The sequence below is a fragment of the Mus pahari genome, chromosome X, assembly GCF_900095145.1.
Source record: "Mus pahari chromosome X, PAHARI_EIJ_v1.1, whole genome shotgun sequence".
Taxonomy (NCBI): Eukaryota; Metazoa; Chordata; class Mammalia; order Rodentia; family Muridae; genus Mus; species Mus pahari.
In genome coordinates, this window is record NC_034613.1 from 37,019,104 (window position 1) to 37,043,231 (window position 24,128).

Sequence of the window (24,128 nt, forward strand, 5' to 3'; positions counted from 1 at the left end):
TCCCCCAACTCCTGCCACACCCTCCTCACCTCCTTACCTACAGAACTTCATACACTTTCTCCTGCTCCTCTTCTCAAAAAAAGTATCAAACCAAACAAAGCAAGAAGACACAGTAAGAAAAAAATATCAAAGAGAGCACACACATACACAAACATGCACACACATACACAAACATACACACACACACACACACACACACACACACAAAACAAAACAACCTACATAGTTTTGTGTTATCAACTATTCCTGAGTGTGCAGTCTTCCCTGAAGGGTGACTAATATACCTAGCATCTCTAAATTGCAGATAGGTGATTATTCACTTTTATAGTAAGTATCAATTTGAACTATCTTCTTGATTAAGGTTGGGACCTAATGTCCACATTTTTGGATTTTGTATGGTTTGAAATTGTGTATGATATCAGTCTTTGTGAGTTCATATGAGTACTGGACTTGTGTATGAATGGTGCTGTTTTCGCGGAGTCACCCACAACTATGGCTCTCATTGTACCTCCTGTTTCACAAAGATACCTTAGCCCTTGAAGGAAGGGTTTTAAGAAAATTTAAATCTGTATATTCTAAAGTCTCTCAGTCTCTGAACAGTATCCAATGGTAGACCCCTTTTATAATTGCCTTCTACTTTTTTAAGAAGATTCTATGATTGGTGTTGGGTTACACAATGATGTATGGTGTGCTGGATTGTTTTATTTCAACTTCATTCAAGTTAAAGTCACTTGAGAGAAGAGAACCTTAATTAGGAAAATGCCTTCATAAGATCAGGCTACAATCTGTAGGGGATGTTCTTAATTAGTGATTGGTGTAAGAGGGCTCACCACGTTGTACCTGTTGCCATGTGAGGCCTGGTGGTTTGGAGTGTTTCAAGAAAGCAAGGAACTGAAGGGGTCTGCAACCCTATAGGTGAAACAACAATATGAACTAATCAATACCCCCAGAACTCGTGTCTCTAGCTACATATATAGCAGAAGATGGCCTAGTCAGCCATCGTTGGGAAGAGATGGCCCTTGGTCTTGCAAACTTCATATGCCCCATACAGGGGAATGCCAGGGCCAAGTAGTGGGAGTGGGTGGGCAGGGGAGCAGGGTGGGGGGAAGGCATAGGGGACATTCAGGATAGCATTGGAAATGTAAATGAAGAAAATATCTAATAAAATAAGTTTTTAAAAAAGAAAGCAGGATGAGCAAGCTATGAGGAGCAAGCCAGTATGCAGCACTCCTATGTACCCTCTGCAGTAACTACTGTCTCCAGGTTCCTGCAAATTTTGATTTCTGGCCTTTGATTTCAAATACAGTCTCACTGGACTGGAATTCAGGATATATATGCCAATTAAACACTTCCTTCCGCAACTGCTTTTCATAATGATGTTTCATCATAAGAATAGTAAAGTAACTAAGATATATAGATATAACAAATATTAGGAGTTCTTTCATTCCTATTTTCCTTTAGCAAAATGACAATAGCTTTGCCCATGATTGGGTTACAGGAAACTGAACTGTTGGCAAAAGGGGTTCTATGGGAATTTCTAAAACAACCCAGGCTGTTGCTAAGACTATGGCTTATTTTCCACAAACTCACAGCAAGGCTCCTTTGCTGAAGACAACACCTGCACAGCACTTTAGAAATGGAGAGATATTGACTTTGCTTACATAGAACATTTACACACATATGTCCTGCTGTCTTTGGTATCATAAGATATTATGCAAGTTACTTAAATAGAAATGTAAACACCAATCCAGCCACAGATTTTTGGAACAAAAATAGTGTCCTGCCTGCAAGATATGCTAGTGAAAAATTTTCACAAATCTTTAGGAAATAAGTAACCAATATCTGATTTGACATAAAGCCCATTCCATAAATTGGAATTCTGCTTGAATTGGAAAACCTGACATTGCTTGGGTAATCAAGAATCTGAGACTAGGTAGCCCAGAGATGAGATCTAGGGTAAAACCAAATAGTATTTTTAAAAGGAAACAAACAACCAACAGTAAAAACAAGAGTGATAAAATAATTCCTAATGATATTCTGCTACAGTCATATTCCATTCCCAGCCACAGTCAGAGAAGCTTCTTCTTGCAGCAGGTGAGAAAAGATATGGAGAACCAAAGCAAGATAGTATGAAGAGAATGAGAGATTTTGAAACACTCAGCCCTAAATGGGATTTCTCTATATAATCTCTCACCTTAATGCTCAGAGAACCCTGAGAAATAGGAGGTAGAAGTAGTGTAAAAGCTAGAGGGAATGGAGGACACAAAGAAAGCAGGTTCTTCATAGTCAATAATGAGCAAATTACATGGGAATATACAGAGAATGAGGCAGCCTCTATAGGGATTGCACAGTCTGAACCAGGTTCTTTGCATATATTATGACTTCCAGTTTAGTGTTTTTATGAGGTATCTGAATATGTTATCTCGCAGGAGTGGACCTGTTTTTTGTGTCTTCTTTTGGGATCTTTTCTCTTCTGTTTGTTTGTTTGTTTTAACTGGTTTCAATGAATTAGTTTTTATTTTACCTTATTGTATTTTAGCATTATATTATATTATATAGTATTATTATATATTATTCCTTAGAAGTTTATTTTCTTAAGAGACACAGAAAGGGAGTGGCTCTTGATAAGATTGTTCCTCCATTGAGAGGAACTAGGAGGTGTAGAGGGAGCAGAAACCATAATTAGAATATGTGAATATATCCATTTTAATTAAAATTGGAAAAAAGATATGTATACATGTACACACACACACACACACACACACACACACACACAAAGAATAGTGTAAAGCAGTGAATGATAAACATGGCTATGAATTTGAAAAAGAGCAAGAAGGGATATATGGGAAGGTTTTGAGGGAGGAAATGTAAAGAAAAATAGTATGAGTATAATGTCAAAAATTAAGGACAATTCAAAAAAATGTTTCCCTATAACATGTGTGCCACTATTGCATTCATAGATTTTTTTCATATAGGTTTCTTTTATAGGTCACAGTATTTGTAGCTGTGTGATATTTTTGTTTAATTTTCTCCCACAATAACATGTAAAATGGTTCCCAGCCCTGTGATTGGTAGTAAATGTACAGCTTCTAGTTGTTCACCAACTCAGTTCCACCATGTTTTTTCACATCAGTAAATGATGCCTCCAGCACTAGTGTCATGTTGTGGAGGTTAACCAACAGCTTTGACAATATCTTGTAATCTTTGGTGGTTTCTATGTGGTTCCCTCAGCTACATCCAAACCATTCTTGTGACTCTAGTTTAATTTGGTAGCATGTGATATCTTGTTGGGGCATTGCTTTTTCTTATTATGTGACTATTACATTTAAATTCCTTTCATATATGTATATGTTTTATGAATGTGCTATAGTAACTAAATTCTATATGACTTTCCAAATGATTTCAATGTTAAATATCCTCCACAGCCCCTCCTTTGTCATGTCTAACTATTCCTCTCTCATTCGGTTTACCCCATTTATCTCCTCAAGATAACATATTCTGTTTCTTCTATCTTGGAATATCTATACCTCATCTTCCACAGTGATCCCTTAGCACCTTCATAATGGCCAAGTTTTTTATAATTTTTAAAATATGTATATAAAGCTGAAAGGCTATTAGACACTGTAGTGGCTCTTCCTGGTTGTCAACTTGATCATATCTGGAATGAACTACAATCCAGAATTGGAAGGCTCACCAGTGACTCTAATCTGGAGGCTGGGAGATAGAATTATCTGACCTGGATCTCGGTATGGAGATCTTAAGGTATAGTGGCTATGGACCCCAGAAGGTTAGGACAGAGAGATCTCTGAGTTCAAGGTCATCTGGAGTTCAAGGTCATCTGGCACACACCTTTAATCTTGGCTACATCTTCTGCTGGAGACCATATAATGACATTGGAAGAAGGAAAGCTCTCTCTGTCTCTCTGTCTCTGTCTCTGTCTCTGTCTCTGTCTCTGTCTCTCTCTCTCTCTCTCTCTCTCTCTCTCTCTCCTGCTTGCCATGTGGGACTGAGCAACTGCTAGATCCTTGGACTTCCATTCACAGCTGCTACTGACCATTGTTGGGAATTTTACTGCAGACGTTAAGTCATTAATAAATTCCTTTACTATATAGATACTACCCATAAGTTCTATGACTCTAGAGAACCCTAACTAATACAGACACATATAAGAGAAAATTCAATATTTGTAATATTTTTTGGCCATGTTATCTAACAATGAATGATTATTGCTAGAGTTTCCCAATGGTACCATATTGAGGGTGATTGCCATATGGATACACAACTTTCTAGCTAAAATTCTGGAGTAGTGCCATATATTTAGAAGTCACTACCACATAATGATATGCTAATAAATACGTGTTAACATAATTAAATTAAAACAAAAGTTGATAACTGTGAAGGAACACTATGGAGAGGACTATGAACCTTCTAATACATTTTTGATATTTCAGCTCAAAAAATAAGAGAGATAAGGTATAGTTGAGAAATTAGAGCAAAAATAATGTTGTGCTCTCCTGAAAGACAGACACAAGCATCTATCCATGAAGTTATTCATTAAACCATTTTAAATACTAGTGATGACTCAGTAAGGCTAACACTGAAGATCAACTATTAATTTAACCATCTTATAATTCTAGGAATTCTATTTGATTGTAATCAAAAGGACTATCAGAAAGAAAAATAGGGATTGATTTGGAGCTGAAGATTATGCTCCTGAAAATTTTAATGTTAAATAGATGATAAAATGAAATCACGATAAAAGAAATATAGAGAAAGAAAGCTTTTATTATTGGATAATTTGAGGGGAGTATATTTTTTAAAAATACAGTTAAGAAAACATGATGCTACTGTAAAAACAATTGTTTTCTATTTTGAAATAGACAATTATCACAAAATTAGTTTCTTGTAAGAGTAGAAAATACTGTTACAGGCCTGGAAATTTGAAAAAGGCTCTTAAAATATAGGTGGTCACAGAGCCATTTGCTTTTGGGATGTTTGAAGTAGTAGCTTTTTACATGTCTTTTATAAATTTCAGATGCCACCTGTGTCCCTGGGCCAGTTACTCTGTACTTCCTCCAGGCAAGGAATTATTCATGTCCTGGTCTGTTGAAATAATCATATCTTTGACTCTTTTTCCACTTTGTCTTCTAAGTGCTAACATGGTTTCATTGTATCCATTAAGAGAAGAAAGGAAGGAAGAAAGGAAGGAAGGAAGGAAGGAAGGAAGGAAGGAAGGAAGGATGGAAGGAAGGCAAGAAGACACATTGTTTCCTCAAATTTCTGACTGTCCTATAATCTATTTTCATAGGAAATAACATACCAGATACTACAGATTAAAATGCAAACATCTTAGGTGTATGGTTTCTGCCCATCATTCTAGGAGATAGATGATGAAATTCATCCTTTTATGCAGACAAAATTCAGAGAAGTAAAGTAAATGGCAGATAAAGTGAAATGACAATGAAAGACTTTGAGAATAGTCTTTTGTATGCTTCGATTTTCACAATATAGTATACAGAAAAAAATTCTGTTGATATGATAACTTTAGAAATGTTTAGGATAGCCAGAAGTGAGAAAAAAGATAAAATAGCAATTTGAGAGTGTATGAATGTGAAATAAGACAATAACATTTAATCACTGACACTGAAAATTCAATTGAAAGATAATTTTGTGATTTTCTTTAACTATATATAGCTGCATGCAAAGGAATATTCTATTATTTTGAATTGTAATTTTATAGAGTAATTGCAGATTTCAGAGATGTGTGAAGGAGCTAAAAGCAAATGCTAAGTTTTGAATGCTGATAGCATTATTAATTTAAAGAGATACTTCTTGGATCAAAATTTATTTGGGTGCATTGCACATCATCCAGGAAACATATTGGTGGTAGTGTTATCAATAAATGTTGTATTTGAATTTATAGAAAAAAAGTTGAAGTTATTCTTGATTGCAGAAAGTGAGTGATGATACCCTTTATAACACTGGTTCTCATCCTTCCTAATGCTGTGGCACAATAATACAGTTCCTCCTTTTGTGGTAAGTCTGAATCATAAAATAATTTCATTTTTCTTCTTCCACAACCTCTCCACCTACCTTCATTAGACCTGAACCACAGAAGTTAGTTTCCCTTCCCCAACCATCATCCCTGCTTGCTGAATCCTCTGGGGCACTCCAGTTGCTCTAAGGGCAGGTAAGATAGAAAGGCAGACTAATTAGGATTACACCCAACTACTCAAGAGAGACTCTCAAAGATAGAAGCCACTCTACCCATTAAAACTCTCAATTACCATAGATAAAGAAAATAAGATATTTAAAGACAAATTCAAATTTAAACATTTTCTAGCCACAATTCTATTCCTGCAGAAAATATTGGAAGTAACACTTCAATTTGAGATGAAAACAAACAAACAAACAAACAAACAAACAAAAAACAGCATTTCCCCTACCACTGGTCATTAATTTCAACATTAATATATTCAATTCCCATTAAAGAAACACAGGCTAACAAAATGGGTGCAAAAACAGGATCCATTATTCTGCAACATACAGGAAACACACCTCAGCAATAAAGATAGAAATTGCTTCAGAGTAAAGGGCTAGGAAAAAAAAAAAGATTTTCAAGCAAATGGACCAAAGAAGAATAGCTATTTTAATATCTAATAATAGACTTTCAACCAAAATTAATCAAAAGAGACAGAGGTCAGTTAGTACAAACCAAAGGAAAAATCTCCCAAGATGCTATCTCAATTATGAACAACCATGGCCCAAACACAAGGGTACCCACATTTGGAAAAGAAGTATTAGTAAAGCTTAATTCACACATTATACCCCACACAACAGTGGGAGACTTCAATATCACCAATTGACAAGTGATTTACATAAAACTAAACAGACAATCAATGAAACTAACAGGAATTATTAATTAAATGAACCTAAAAGACATCTATAGAATATTTCACCAAAACACAAAAGAATATACCTTCTCTTAGCATGTCATGGTTCCTTCTCTGAAATTGGACATTTAGTCAGTCACAAAGCAAAATAGAACAGAAGGAACAATCCTAAACTCATTTTATGAATCCACAGTGACCCTAATACAAAAATTACACAAAGACTCAACAAAGAAAGAAAACGTCAGACCAATTCCTCTTATGAACAGTGATGAAAAACTACTCAATAAAATACTTGCAAACTGAATCCAGGAATACATCAAAAACATCATTCACAATGATTAAGTAGGCTTCATCTCAGGGATCCAGCGATGGTTCAGAATATGTAAATTCATCAAAATAATCTAACATATTAACATACTAAAAGAAAAAATCACATGATCATGTCATGGGGTGCTTAAAAAGCATTTGCCAAAATCCAACCCCTTCATGTTAAAAGTCCTAAAGAGATCAGGAACATATCGCACATACCTAAACATCATCAAAGCAATACATTGGAAGTCAGTGGTCAACATGAAATTAAATGTAGAGAAACTTAAAACAGTTTCACAAAATCAGGGACAAAACAAGGCTACCCACTCTCTCCCTATTTATTTAATATAGTAATTAAAGTTACAGTCACAGTAATAAGACGACTAAAGGAGTTCAAGGGTATTCAAATTGAAAGGAAGAAGTCAAAGTATTGCTATTGTGGATATGATAATATACATAAGTGATCTGAAAAAACACCTTTAGCAATGTGGCTGGATATAAAGTTTATTCAAAGAAATCAGTAGCCTTCCTTCTTATCAATGATAAACGGACCGATAAATGTATTGGTGAAACAATACCCTTTATAGTAGCCATGAATAATATAAAATATCTTTGTATATTTTTTACTTGCTCAACTATGTTCACAGAAGCATTATTTATAATAGCCAGAAACTAGAAAAAAAAACTAGAATATCTCTCAACTACAGAATGGATAAAGAAAATGTTGTACATCTACACAATGAAGTACTATTCACTTATTTAAAAGACATCATGAATTTTGCACACAAATGGATGGAACTTGAGAATATCATTGTGAGTGAGATAATCCAGACCCAAAAGGGCATGTATAGTATGGACTCACTTATAAGTCGATATGGAAATCTGCAACTTGCAGTGGTTGAAAGATGGGATGTGGACATCTTGAAGATATGAGAGAGACCTGGGTTAGTGGAGACACCCAAGAATCAACGAGGGTGACCTTGGCTATGACATACAACATTGGACTTATGAAATCTAAAAGGGCTACCTCCTTTAACCAAGCAGTAACCTGAGTAGAGATATAGGCACACTTACACATCCACAAAACATTTGACCCAAAATTTATCCTCCACCCAGTAGCTGCCTCAGCCAGATACAATGGCCCTCAGCCAAACATTGGGTGGTGATTGGGGACTCTTATGGAAGAGTTGGGGGAAGGATTGAGGGTCCCAAAGGGGACAGAAACTCCAAACAAAGACCAAAAACAGCCAAATAACATGAACGCACGAGGCTCTCACATATTGAACCACCAACCAAATAGCATACACAGGCTGAACCTGTCCCCACCCCCACATGTGCAGCAGATATACAGCTCTGATATTGTATAGATTCCATTGTGTTTATTGCCAGTTATATCAGTGATATCAGCATAGACTCAGAGGGCAGGGAAGATCATGCACATAACCCTTTTTCAAAGTGGCAGGATCATTGACATCAAAATGGTTACAGGTGAGAGCACATATCTCTGGCAGGAAGGATCATCAACATCAATAGTGAATCTGGTGATAATAAGAATACTTTACAAAACATGGTCTATATTGAAGGCTCCATGCAGCATCATGGAAATCACCATAGTTTCCTGTGGCAGGTAGTATCTCAATAAGTTCTATGGACATCCTCTTGACTGTTTGTGACAGCAGGCATTACTATTACCATCATAGCTTAAAGTTGCAAGTATGATCACACACATTTCTTGGCAGCACCTCAGAACATTTAATGAATTTAGGTAGCAGTATTATCCAGAAACTTCAAGATATACTCTTCTGGTAACATGCTGACAAACATCACCTAGCTCTTCTGAGTCAACACTAAGGATGTCAACATAGTTACTACACCCAACAGTGATGATTGACATCAATATATTTCCATTTACAATTGGAATCAGTAATATCATCAATATATGGTCCAAAGAAGCAGCAAGAGTCACTAATATCCTGGTGGCTGGTGGCAGCCAGCAGCTCACATAAACCATGGATATTGTTGCCAAGTGGTATCATTGACATGTACAGAATTTCAGAGGACACATCAGACCATGGACAGAAATACCTACTCTAGTGCCAGGGGATCTTTGACATCAATTTCATTACAGTTTGCAGCTCACATCTTTTCCCTAACATGGTATCAGGTGGCAGATATGTGGGTCACTTATATCAGTATATAATTTGGTGGCAGTTGATATAACTCATATTAATGTAGTTCCAAGTGGCAGCAGAAACACTGACATCCTGGATGCTCCTGGCATCAAGGATAGTGGATATACAATGGTATCTTTTCCAACAATATATGAGTGACCTCAATATCTCAGAACACTTAACATATCCTCAAGCAGCAGTATTGGCCATAAACCTCAGAATAGACTCTGGTAGTAATAGAGCTCCTTGGCATTGATGATCACTTCAGAAGAAACATGGACTATGGGTTTCAACATGGCTACTGTTGACAGCATGGATAATGGACAACATAATTTCTGAAGGCATGTTGAATTAGAGATATTAGCACAGTTCCCAGTGGTAGTAGGTAACAAGTTTGTTATGCTATGGTGTCTGTTGCCAAGTATATTAGTCCCATCAGTATATATACATAGAGGAAGAGTTTATGGATACAAATCTCGTGAGTCGCAGGGTGGATCACTGAGATAAATAACTCTTTGGTGGCAGTAAGGATATTATACATAATATTGTCTATAGCAATGGCTATATACATGCATCAGGGGCATTACCATAGTTTCTTATGACTGGTAGAATCTCAGTAGCAATGAAGCACATAATTTTGTTTGCTGGTAACAACAGGTAGCACTAACATCAACATAACTTCTGATATTATGTCCAATCCCAGACATCAAACTCACTTTAGATGACAGCTCAGAAAACTTAATTTGGCATAAACTTAGACAACAGGATTAGCCATGAACTTCCTGATAGACTCCTCTGGAAACAGGGATCACAGACATCACCAAGCTTCTCTGACTCAACAGTGACTAAAGATGTCAACATGGTTAGCAGGGGCAATATGGAAGAATGACATCAATATGTTTCTGTTGGTAGTTGGGATCAGTGATATCTTCAACCCAGTCCAAGGTGGCAGCAGGGATCCTTAACATTCTGGTGGCTGGTGGGAGTTGGGATCGGAGATAAACCATGGTGTTTGTTGCTAGGAGGTATCATTGACATCTACATAGTTTCAGATGACAGGACAGACCATTGACAAAAACATATACTGTAGTGGCAAGATGGATCTTAGACATCAAAATGGTTACATCTGGGAGTAGTACATTATTATGACTGTGGGCATGAATGTGGACCCTGGAATTGACTATATTCTCAAGTAGCAACAACAATCATAGCCATAACTAAGGTCATCATCGGAAGTAGGGAGAATGGATGCAATCTTTATTGCTGGTCACAACATGAAGTACTGAAAAATTCACAACATGAAGTACTGAAAAATAGCTTCTTCTTACAGGTAGGATCACAGGTACCAAAACATTGCATGATAGACATCAGGTGCTACATGGATGCATCAGGATCATCAACTGATTTTCCTGTGACAGATAGGATCTCAGAAAGCAAACAGATCTACAATGCCAACCAAATTTATTTACCTCAATATGATCCTGAGCATGAAAATAGACCTTTGAATTCCTCAGATTCTCAAGCAGCAACATAGATAATAGCCATCACCAATGTTTACATCAGAAAGAGCAACAATGGAAACCACTGTGGCATCCCATTTTGGTCACAGTGTGAAGTGCTGATATCACCATAGCTTTAAATTAAAGGAAGGATCACAATTTTTTAAAGGTATCTCCAGTAGCAGGACACATCACTTACCTTTTTACAAAATTAGTAGCATGACTGATTCTGACCTGCATAATAGGATCTTATGGCTTAAGGATCTCAGACATCAGGGAGCTCTTCAAAGATAACACTGACTAAGGTCTGAATGTTGTTTACCAGTGTTAGCATGGATGAGTGATGTCATTATATTTCCCTTGGATGATGGGATCACACATGATATTAATACAGTCCAAAGGGGCAGTCAGGACCACTGATGATCTGATTAACATGTGGCATTCTGGATCTAGGATATACCATTCTGTCTTTTGCCAGGAAACATCAAGCACAGAGAACAAGGATGTCCACCCCCCGAAACGTCTTCTGTAGTGGCAGGATGGTTGTGACATTCACGTGGTTTCAGATGGTTATAAAGTTCCCATATATTGTGCAGAAGAATGTAAACCATAGATTATTTTTTAAAAATCCATTGGCATTTGGAACACACATATTATAGTGGTCCCAGGAAGCAGCTGCTATCACTGACATCATGACTTCAAGAGGCCCGAAGTATCATAGAAACACAATGGTGTCTGTTGCCATGATTTATGTGAACTCAAGATCTATCTCAGAACAGGAAACAGTGTTGACCTTTTACTTCTTAGTAGATTCTTCTGGCCACAGAGATCCTCGTTATTAGCGATATCTTCATTATCTTCACTAACAGTGGGTGTAAACATGGCTAACAATAGTACAAATGATTAAAATCATCATAATCTCTGTAGACACTTGGGATTAGTGATAATAACATGGTTCTCAGTGATAGCTGTGATGTCTGACAACGTTATTTCCAAAAAGGTATGGACCATGGTGACTGTTGTCAGGCATATATGAGTAGTATCTGCATTGATTCAGATGGCTGAGGAAATTATGTTCATAAACATCTTCATGGGTGGCAGGACAGATTGTTGACTTCATTATCTCTTCAGATGGTGGTTGTGATAGGTTGAAATCAGGGGACATATGATTTCCATTGGCAGGGAGGATCTCAGACATCAATCTGATCTGCAGGCACATCTAAAAATACTTACCTCAATATGAACTCAGGCATCAGTATGGACCTTCCAATGCATCAGCCTCTCAAGCAGCACAAGAGATCACAGGCATAACTATGGTCTCCATCAGCAATAGAAATAATGGACTCCATCATGATTTCTGGTCACAGCATGCAGCACTAATATCAACATAGCTTCAATATTCAGGTAGGATCATAGGCACCAAATTATATTACATGGTTGACAACTGGTGTTACTTTCATGCATCAGGAATATCATCTGAATTTCCTGTTGCAGGTAGTATCTCTCACATCAATTTATCTCCTGTGTTTCTCAGAACATTTACCTTAATATGACTTTGTGCATGATTATGGACCCGGGGATTGACTATATTCTCAAGCAGCAACACAAGTCATAGATATAACCAGGGTCTCCATCAGAAATAGGAGTAATGGATGCCTTCATTATTGTTGGTCTCGATATGCAGCACTTACAACAGCACAGCTTCTTACATTTAGTTTCACAAGTATCAAAGCATATTGCATGTTTGGCATCAGGTGCTACATGAATGCATCACGATCATCAACTGAAGTTCATTTGACAGGTAGGATCTTAGAAATCAATCTCATCTTCAGTGCCATCTATGAGTAATTACCTTAATATGACTGTGAGCTCTAGTATTAACTGTTTAATTAGTTAGATTCTCAAGCAGTGACATCAATGATAGCCATCAACATGGTCTTATTTAGTCAAAGGAATAATGGACTCCTTCATGATTGCTGGTCAGAACATGAAGCACTGACATCAACATAGCTTCTTTTTACAGGTACAATACAGGCATCAAAGTACACACATTTTCAAGATCAGGGGATACATGCATGTATCAGTAACATCAGTCAAATTGCCTGTGACAGGTATGATCTCAGAAATCAATCTGATCTCCAGTGCCAACTAAGAATACTTACCTCAGTATGATTGTGGGCATGAGTACGGGTCATAAAATTCATTAGATTCTCAAGAAGCAGCACTAATCATAGCCATCACCAGGATCTTCATCAAAATAGTAATAATGAACTCCATTATGATTTTTGGTCATAGTATAGATTACTGATATCAGTGTAACTTCTTCTTACGATTAGTATCACAGGCATCAAAATACATTGCATGTTCAACATCAGAGGTTACATGCATGCACCATGAACATCATCCTAATTCCCTGTGATAGGTAGGATCTCAGAACTTAATCTGATCTCCAATGCCAGCTCAGAACTCTTACCTCAATATGACCTCACATATCATTATAGTCTTTGGAACTCAACACGTCCTCCAGAAGCAACAGTGATCATGGCCATCACCAGAGTCTCTTTCAGCAATAGTAATAATGGACTCCATTTTGGTTGCATGTCACAGCATGCAGCACTGATCTCAACATAGCTTCAAGTTTCTGGTGCAATCAAATGCCTCAAAGACATCTTAAGTAGCTGCACATAGCACTCGCTTCATTATGATCTTGGGCAGCCTTACTGACAATGATCTTTATAATAGACTATTCGGGCTGAGGGATCTCAGACATCATGAACCTCTTCAAAGACCACATTGACTCTGGATATCATTGTTACTGGTGGCAGCACAGATGTGTTATAAATATATTTTCTTTGGCATTTGGGATCTCTGATGCCATCAACTGTTCTAAAGTAGCAGTAGGGCTCACTCATGGCCTATTTGACTGTGGCAGGAGTGATCTGTGATATAACATGATGTGTATTGTTGGGAAAATCATGGACATCAAGATAGTTTCAGAGAACAGGTAAGATGATGTTCAGAAACCTCTAGTGTCAGGATTCAGTGTGACATCAAAATGGTTACAACTGGTTGAACACTTCTCATAAATTGGTTGAATCATGAATCACTGATACCAGTAAAGATTACATTGCTTATGGAATCTTTACTGGTATCTACAGTATCAATAGGTTGCTATGACAACAACATATTGCCATTGAGCAGTTTGAATTTTATAGATTATACTGGTTCTTAGGTACAAAATAGAACACTTCCCTGAATATGGTTTCAGGAGGCAGTATTGACCATGGAATTCAACAGTGTCTCTGTTGTCAACAGGGATCATGACTATTACAAGGTCTCCATTTGGACATCAACATGGTTGGTTGGTGGTTGTGAATAGTCATCAGTTACTTCAACATAGCTATAGTTTGCAGTTCAGGTCATCGACTTCCAACTGGACAACTGTAGCAGCACATAACACTTACTTCGACATTGTCTTAAGCAGCAAGATGGACCAAGATTTTCAACATGGTCTCTTGTATCAACATCAATAAGGTGTCATGGTACTATACGGATTATGGCCATCAACAAGATTTCTGTAGAAAACACAGAGTATTGATTGTCAACATAGTTACTGAAGGTAGTACAGATCAGTGATATCAACATAGTTTCCAGAGACAGCAGTAATCATGCACGCATTTCATATAATTTAACACACATTACCACAGTTTTACATATATTTTATTGTTGTTAACACTGACAATTAATATATTTTAAAGGATAAATTACCACATCAAAATATACTATAAACACACAATATATAACTTTTTATTATCACATACATAGTATTAAACAATTTGATCATTTGAAAACTTTTTCTGACAACCAACACTCTAGGTTTTTAAGTAATCTCTCTCCTTGCAGTGATATATCTAGTTATTTCTTTTCTACTCTTTTATAAGTCTTCACGATCCACAAATGTGTATACTGTCTTTGATTCCTTGAGATGGTGATAATTGAGATTTCAACCTTAGGGTTAATTTCTGCATTACCCATGGTTTTCAATGACTCCTGAGTGTAACTCTGAACTCTGTATATAGATAACTATAATAAAATGGAATACCAACACATTTCAAGTCATACTATTTGAATATCATATTCACTAATGGTAATAATTATAAAAAATATATTTGCCTATCAAATTCATAATAAAGATAACTGCACATTTTTACTTAAAATTGATACAGAAGCCTTATAAATGAGATTTTAAAAAGAAGTTGTGTAAGGATATGAAAGCCTGTATTAAGGCAATTCATTATCAACTAACCTTAATTGAGAATAAAGAAAAAGTGCTTAACTCTGTATAGCCTATATAGCACTGGAAACCATGAAATCCCACAAGGTTAAAGGAAACTTTATCCACATTTGTTATTGCTCATTGCTTCCTTCTCTACTTATAAATTAAAAAGTAATAAAATACTAAAAATGTAAAGTTATTTTTTAATTTTCAAAGTTTTCTATCCTTAGAATTTAAAAACAGTTCTAGGTGTTAAAATGAATAGAAATAAAATATTAAATTTTAATTAATATTTATATAGTATTTAGTCTTATTAATTTTATTAAGTTGAAATAGATTAAAAAATCTAGCACTAGCTGGATATAGATGTTATATTTTCTTTTATTTAGGTAATCTATTAAATATTTCTGCTTATGTTCCACATCTATTTTCTTAGCTGTCTGCTTCTTTACATATAACCATTCTTCAAGCTTTACAATTAATGTTTCACTTACTTTCTTTTCTCATTTGTTACATATGATCTTATAGTCTTTTGTTTTAAGTTCATTTCTGGCAGTGTTCCAGTTTTTCTGTTTACCATTTCTCAAATGGCATACTATACTACTCAAAATCTTTGCCTTTAATTCATGTATTTAAGTGTATGTTGAGAAAACACTAGGAAAGAAGGTAATAGGTGAGAGTTCTTGGTGTAGGGAAAGGCCAAAGAATTCAGATAGTGTTGACAATGAGTTACAATGAGAAATGGCCACATTTCTTCTGATATGATCTTTCTCTTTATGGATTTCAGTAGAGATTTGAAGAATTTTTTCATGTAACTCTGGCCAGCACAACAATTGATTTACCTCTAAAATGTTATTTTTTTTTTAACTCCAGGTCTCTGAAAATTCATAGCACAATGAGAAATGTAAATCAAGGATTTTCTATGTTTAATAACAGAAATATGTCAGAAGTCAAATAGCCTGTTATTCTTACCTTGTCAACATTTACAAGAGAGTACTTCTACAAAAGTATATGGTATTCTTTAGTTCAATCTTTCTAGCCATTATTATTTCATTGTATTTTGAGTTCTGTGATAAGTATTTAACATCATGCATATTTTAATTCTTAATTAACTCATTTAAACAAAGTTATTATTAAAAAATAAAAATTGCTGAAAGCGAATTTTCTCAAGTGTTTATGGTTATCGCTCTCGTATCAATGACTTTCTAGTTCTTTTTTTTTTTTTTTTTAATAAAATAGAAGCATTATCTACACCATGGAGAATTGTTCTGAAAATTAACATAGTAATTTCCTTATTCTTAGCTGATTTAGTAAACATTTATTTATAAGACATGTTTTGCTGGGCGTGGTGGCACACGCCTTTAATCCCAGCACTCAGGAGGCAGAGGCAGGCAGATTTCTGAGTTCGAGGCCAGCCTGGTCTACAAAGTGAGTTCCAGGACAGCCAGGGCTACACAGAGAAACCCAGTCTCAAAAAAACAAACAAAAACAAAACAAAACAAAACAAAAGACATGTTTTATAGTAGCTAATATAGTAGATTGTATTAATTAATTATTAATTAATTAACTAACTAACACAGGAATCAATGTACTGAGCACACATATGATTAAAGAAGAAAAAAATAAGAATAATCTCTAATTTAATAATATTCTCAGGTATTGTCATGCAGGAATAACTTGATTATCTTACTTGATACAAGAAAGCCCATCTGAATAGTGTTGAGGACCATTGCTCAGTCCAAACATCCTAGACTACATAAAATGGAGACAGCAATTTAAAAATGTACTAATAGATTGTTCTCTGCTTTTGACTCTGTTTTTGGTGTCCTGAATTTTCTCAAGATCCCACTGATGTGCTGTCTATTTCATGAAAACAGTAACCTCAAGTTGGGAGCCAAATATACCTTTTTGCTCACAAAAACAGAGAAGTAGGTTTGGTCTGAACATTTTGTTACAGCCATAGGGAAAGAAACTGAAAAATCTAGCTCCTGCTCAAGCAAATTATAAGGATTTTTGTTTTTTAGGTGTGCTGAATCTTATTACTACTTGTTTTATACCCAATCTGTCAGCAATCTTATCCAAATATTTCACAGTGATATTCATTGCTGCTATATTCACAATAACTAAGAAATAGAAATAACATAAATGCCCTAACTGATGATTGGATGTGTGGTCCATATATAGTATGGAATTATATTCATCTGTCAAAAGATGCAGTCAGGAAATTAGCAGGTATATGAATAAAATTTTAAAAATTATAGTGAGTGAGTTAATCTAGACACTAAAACAGAAAAGTTGTATGATCTTTCTCATCTGAGCCTCCTAGATTGAAATCTTCCAATGTGAATGCATAACTTGAAGAAACATGTAAAACCAGTAAAATAAAAAGGGACCATTGCAGGATTAGTAGTCAGAGAGCAATAGATTGGTCAAGAGCAGGTTACAAGTGAACTGACAGAGGACATAGAATAATCAGTCAGATTCTAATTAAGGAGAGATATAAATACAGAAGGAGGGAAGAGGGTAAGATGAGCTAATGATGTCAGAAAAAGTCAAAAGAAAACACACTATTAAGTAGCTAAATGAATACCTATACTACATATAAGTCATAAGTAAATAAACATAGAGAGTATAAGTACAATTTTCTGCTTTTTATTTACCCATTAAAGCCAATGTATGCAATTATCCATGTTTCTTTTTCTTTTCTTTTACGTTTTTTTTTATCTATTTGGTTTTTCAAATAGGCATTCTCTGCTTAGTCCTGGCTGTCCTGGAACTCACTCTGTAGACCAGGCTGGCCTCAAACTCAGAAATTCACCTGCCTCTGCCTCCCAAGTGCTGGGATTAACGATGTGCACCACCACGGCCGGCATCCATGTTTCTTATTTCAAATTACATGGCATTTTCTAATTATGTATATTTTGCTTCAAATGATAGAATTATATAATTATCACAATGAAATATTACACAAATATGTGTGATATGTTTTTATGTGGGGGTTGATTGATACTATATCCATCTAGCTAAAAGTAATCATAGTAGAGTCTCACCTATGGTCTATGAAATCCTAAGCTATGGGTTTTGGGCAGATTTGCACTATAAAGCATAGGTCCTCTTCTGTGTAGTGACCTGAAAACCAATCAGAACCCTACCTTCTACAGAGTAAAGTTACCTAGTTTCCTTATTCTTAGCTGATGGGTGTTTAAGTTAAAAAAGAAAAATCCACTCCCAATTTTCTCTCTTCTAATTCCTTCAGTCCTTCTCTATCTGTCTAACAGTAACTATCTCCTTCATATTTTCTGTGTTTTTTTTTTTTGATAAACCCACGAATTCCATTGTATTACTTTCCAGTTGTTATGATAAAATACCATGACCAAGGCATCTTACAGAAGGAATAGTTTACTTTGGCATATGCTTTCAGGTGAAAAAAATCTCTTTCATGGAAGGATTGTATGGCATCAAGTATCAGGAATAGTAGGAATAGTAGGAAGCTAAGAGTTCTCATTTTTATAAACACAAAAAATGGAAATAAATTGGAAGTCAAGTAAGGCTCCATATTATCAAAGTCTGCCCCCTCAACATACTTCTTGCACCGTCTCTATAAACTACTACATCTATCCAAATACCAGCACATGAAGGGGAAAAAGTATTAAAATGCCTAAGCCTATAGGAGACATTTCTCTCTTAAACAACCATTTGCAGTTACTGCTATTATTATATACATGGTTCATATTCTCAAATTTTTAATTTTCCATCACCCATTAGTGACTGAAATGAAGTGGTTAGAGTACTTAGCTCCTAGTGGGATTTTCTAAAGATCTCTTCCCTAAATCATGGGATTTGTCTGGCTTGGTCTTGTACTGGTCTTGGGCATATAGTTATAGCCACTGAAATTTCACATGTAAAAATGTCTTCTTTTGTTTGGAAAACAGACTTTCTCTGTAGTCATTCACTACCTTTTGTTATTGCAACCTTTCCACTTCCTCCATCATGGTGACCTCTGAACCTTGAGAGGAGGGAGTGCTGTTATGGTTTAAGTAAGAAATTCCACCCTTAATACTTGGAATTTAAACACATAGTCCCAAATGGTTAGTGTTGTTTGTGGGGCTGGGATTGGGGTGAGGAAGAAGTATATCATCACTGGCAGAAAGTCAGAGCTAGCATCATGTCACTAATTCCAGTTTATTCTCTCTGCTTCCTGCTTTCAGTTCAAGATATGAGCACTCAGTGTCCTAATCTACCATGTGCAAGCAAATGAACCTAAGAAGCAAGCTGGTTTAGTCATTCTAATAGCCAACAAAAAAAAAAAATTTCAAACCCAAACTAAGTACAAGAGACAAGAAAGGGCACTTTATATACATCAAAGAAAGATACAAAAGGTGATCTTTCATTTCTTAGCATTTATATCCCAAATGCAAGGCCATCATATTTATAAAGGAAACAAATTTTACAAAAGTTTAAATTACACATGGACCCCCAAACATTGATAGTGGGAGACTTCAATACCCCATTTGCAAAAATAGACAGGTCATGCAGGCAAAATCTAAACATAAAAATACTGGAGCTAATAGTCAGTAATCAACCAAATAGATTGAACATACATGTACTGAACATGGATCATTATGCAAAATTTACCACATGCTAACAAATTAAATCTCAACAGATACAAGAAAACTGAAATACCCCCTATATCCTATCAGGCCACCACAGAGTAAAAGTTAATTTAAACAACAATAGAAATATCAAAAAGCCTACAGACTCACTATAAAGTAAATAAACTCTACTGACTGACTGCTGAGTCAAGACAGAAGTAAAGAAAGAAATTAAAGACTTTCTATAATTCAGTGAAAGTGAATGTACAACATACCCAAACCTATGAAACACAATGAAAGTGGTGCTAAAAGAAAAGTCCATAGCACTAAGTGCTACAGAAGGAAATTGGAGAGGTCTAAGGCTAGGGAATTAATAGCACACCTGAAGGCTCAAAAACAAAAAGAAGCAAACAAGCCATAGAGGAGTAGATGGCAGGAAATAAGCAAACTGAGTGATGAAATCAACACATTAGAGATGAGAACAGTGCAAAGAATCAAAAATAAAAAATAAAAATAAAAATAAAAATAAATACCAGTTTTTGAAAAAGTTTACAAGATAGACAAGTCCTTAATCAAACTAAATAAAAGACAGAGAGAATATCCAAATTAACAAAATCAGAGGCAAAAAGCCCTAAGAAAACCCAAGGAAAATCAGAAAATCATGAGGACTGTTTTAAAAGACTGTGTGTGATACATCAAAATTTTCAATTTCTAAAAGAAATGGATAATTTAATGGATAGATATCACTTACCAACATTAAATAGTTGAACAGGACAATAACCTCTAAAGAAATAGAAGCAGTCATTAAATGTGTAACAATCATAAAAGTTCCAGTGAGATCCTTTTATTACCGATTTTGATCAGACTTTCAAAGAGAAGTTAATGCCAATACTACTCAAATATATTCACAAAATATAGATAGAATATTTTCAAATTCATTTAATGAGGCTACAGTCACCCTGACACACAAACCACACAGAGATTCTACAGAGAAATAGAATTACAGACCAGCACCAGCACCTGGTCACCTAGGGTGCAGATTCGGCGGACACCACCATGGTCCCTAGTGGACTGCCCAAGCGATCACTGGTGATTGGAACACAACTTCTGCTCCAATCCAATCACGCACGGGACCTGAGACCTCACTAGGGAAGCAGAGAACCAGGCTGACCAGGGGCACAAATTGCTTCTGGTTTGTACCAGCATCAGGTCCCCGAGGGCACTGAGTAGGCAGACACCCCGCGGTCCCTAGAGGACTACCCAAGTGATCTTAGGATCACTGGTGAGTGGAACACATCTGCTCCAATCCAATTGCACACAGGACCTGAGACAGCACTAGTGCAGCAGAGAACCTGCCTAACCAGGGGCACAAGCCCCTTCCATTCTGCACCAGCACCAGATCACCTAGGGTATAGATATACGGTGGACACCCCCACGGTCCCTAGCAGACTGCCCAAGCGATCTTAGGATCACTGGTGAGTGGAACAGCTGCTCAAATCCAATTGCACACAGGACCTGAGACAGCAGCAGTAGGGAAACAGAGAACCAGCTTGACCAGGGGCACAAATCCCTTCCAGTCTACACCAGCAACGGGTCACCTACGGCACAGATTTGGTGGACAACCCCACGGTCCCTAGTGGACTGCCCAAGTGACCTTAGGATCACTGGTCAAGTGATCACTGGTCAGCTGTTGTGTGGAGCACAACAGCTGCTCTAATCCAATAGTGACAGTTCTGTGACAGCAGGAACAAGGACACCAGGGCCCTTCCTGACCAGAGGCTCAGGTTCCTTTTAATCAGTTCAGGCTTACCATTGTTTCAAATAGACCAGACAACTCCACGGTCCTCAAAGGAGACACCACTTCCAGGCAGGGTAACACACCTAGGAACTTAGCACAACAGAATCCAAGGATAACAGGAGCTGGGTCACACTAGTATTTCAGTGTCTCAGTGGAGCTTGTCTGCCAAGAACTTAGACAAACCCAGAAACTGAGGTTCACAGGAGCCTACAATCAAAGAATCACAGATAAATCTGGACTCTGGGAAGTCCTGAATCAACTGGGATTATAGGAAGGATAGGCTAGAGCACTAGAGCAAGCACTAGAGATAATCAGATGGCAGGAGGTAAGCATAAGAGCAGAAGCAACAGAAACCAAGTTTACTTGACATCATCAGAAACAAACTCTCCCACCATAGAAAGTCCTGGATATACCATCACACAAGAAAAGCAGTACATGCATCTAAAGTCACTTCTCATGATGATGATAGAGGACTTTAAGAAGGAAATACTGGAAAACAGGTAAACAGATAGAAGACTTTAAAGTGGAAACACAAAATTCCCTAAAAGAGTTACAGGAAAACGCTACCAAAGGCTACCAAAAGGAGATGGAATTGAACAAAACCATCCAGGATCTAAAAGGGAAGTAGAAACAATAAAGAAAACCTAAAGGGAGACAACTCTGGAGATAGAAACCCTAGGAAAGAATTAAGAAACAATAGATGCAAGCATGAGCAATAGAATATGAGGGATGGAAGAGAGAATATCAGGTACAGAAGAGTCCATAGGGATCATGGACACAACAATCAAAGAAAATGCAAAATGCAAAAAGATCCTAACTCAAAACATCCAGGAAATCCAGGACACAATGAAAAGACCAAACCTAAGAATAGTAGGAGTAGATGAGAATGAAGATTATCAACTTAATGGGCCAGCAAATGTCTTCAACAAAATTATAGAAGAAAACTTCCCATACCTAAAGAAAGAGATGCCCATGAACATTCAAGAAGCCTACAGAACCCTTAATAGACTGGATCAGAAAAGAAATTCCTTCTGACACACAATAATCAGAAAAACAAATGCACTAAGTAAAGACAGAATATTAAAAGCAGTAAGGGAAAAAGGTCGAGTAACATACAAAGGGAGGCCTATTAGAAATACTCCAGACTTCTCACCAGAGACTATGAAAGCCAGAAGATCCTGGACAGATGTTATACAGACACTAAGAGAACACAAATGCCAGCCCAGGCTACTATATCCAGCTAAACTCTCAATTACCATAGATGGNGAAACCAAAGTATTCCATGACGAAACCAAATTCACATAATACCTTTCAACAAATACAGCCCTTCAAAGGATAATAACAGAAAAACACCAGTACAAGGACGGAAACCATGCCCTAGAAAAAGCAAGAAAGTAATCCTTCAAGAAACCTAAAAGAAGACATCCACAAGAACAGGATGACAACTCTAACAACAAAAATGACAGGAAGCAACAATTATTTTCCTTAATATCTCTAAATATCAATGGACTCAATTCCCCCAATAAAGAGGAATGAACTAACAGACTGGCTCCACAAATAGGACACAACATTTTGTTGCTTACAGGAAACTAATCTCAGGGAAAAAGACAGACACTACCTCAGAGCAAAAGGCTGGAAAACAATTTTTCAAGCAAACAGGCTGAAGAAAAAAGCTTGAGTAGCCATTCTAATATTGAATAAACTCAACTTCCATACCAAAGTTAACAGAAAAGATAAGGCGGGGGAATTCATACTCATCAAAGGTAAAAATCTTCCAATATGAACTCTTAATCTTGAATATCTATGCTCCAAATGCAAGGGCAACCACAGTCATTAAAGAAACTTTAATAAAGTTTAAAGCACACATTGCTCCTCACACAATAATAGTCGGAGACTTCAACACCTCACTCTCATCAATGGACAGATCCTGTAAACAGAAACTACACAGAGACAGAGTAAAACTAACAGAATTTATGAAACAAATGGATTAACAGATATCTACAGAACATTTTATCCTAAAACAAAAGGATATACCTTCTTCTCAGCACCTCATGGTACCTTCTCCAAATTGACCATATAATTGGTCACAAAACAGGTCCCAACAGATTCAAAAATTTTGAAATTGTCCCATGCATCCTATCAGACCACCATGTTCTAAGGCTAATCTTCAATAACAACATAAATAATATAAAGCAAATATTTACTTGGAAACTGAACAACACTTTCTTCAATGATACCTTGGTCAAGGAAGAAATAAAGAAAAAATTATAGATTTTTAGAGTTTAATGAAAATGAAGCCACAACATACCCAAACTTATGGGACAAAATGAAAGCATTCCTGAGAGGAAAACTCATAGCTCTGAGTACCTCCAAAAAGAAACTAGGGAGAGCATACACTAGCAGCTTGACAGCACACCAAAAACTCTAGAACAAAAGGAAAGAAATTCACCAGAGAGGAGTAGAAAGCAGGAAATAATCAAACTCATGAGTGAAACCAACCAAGTGGAAACAAAAAGAACTATTCAAAGAATCAACCAAACCAGGAGCTGGTTCTTTGAGAAAATCAACAAGATAGATAAACCCTTAGCCA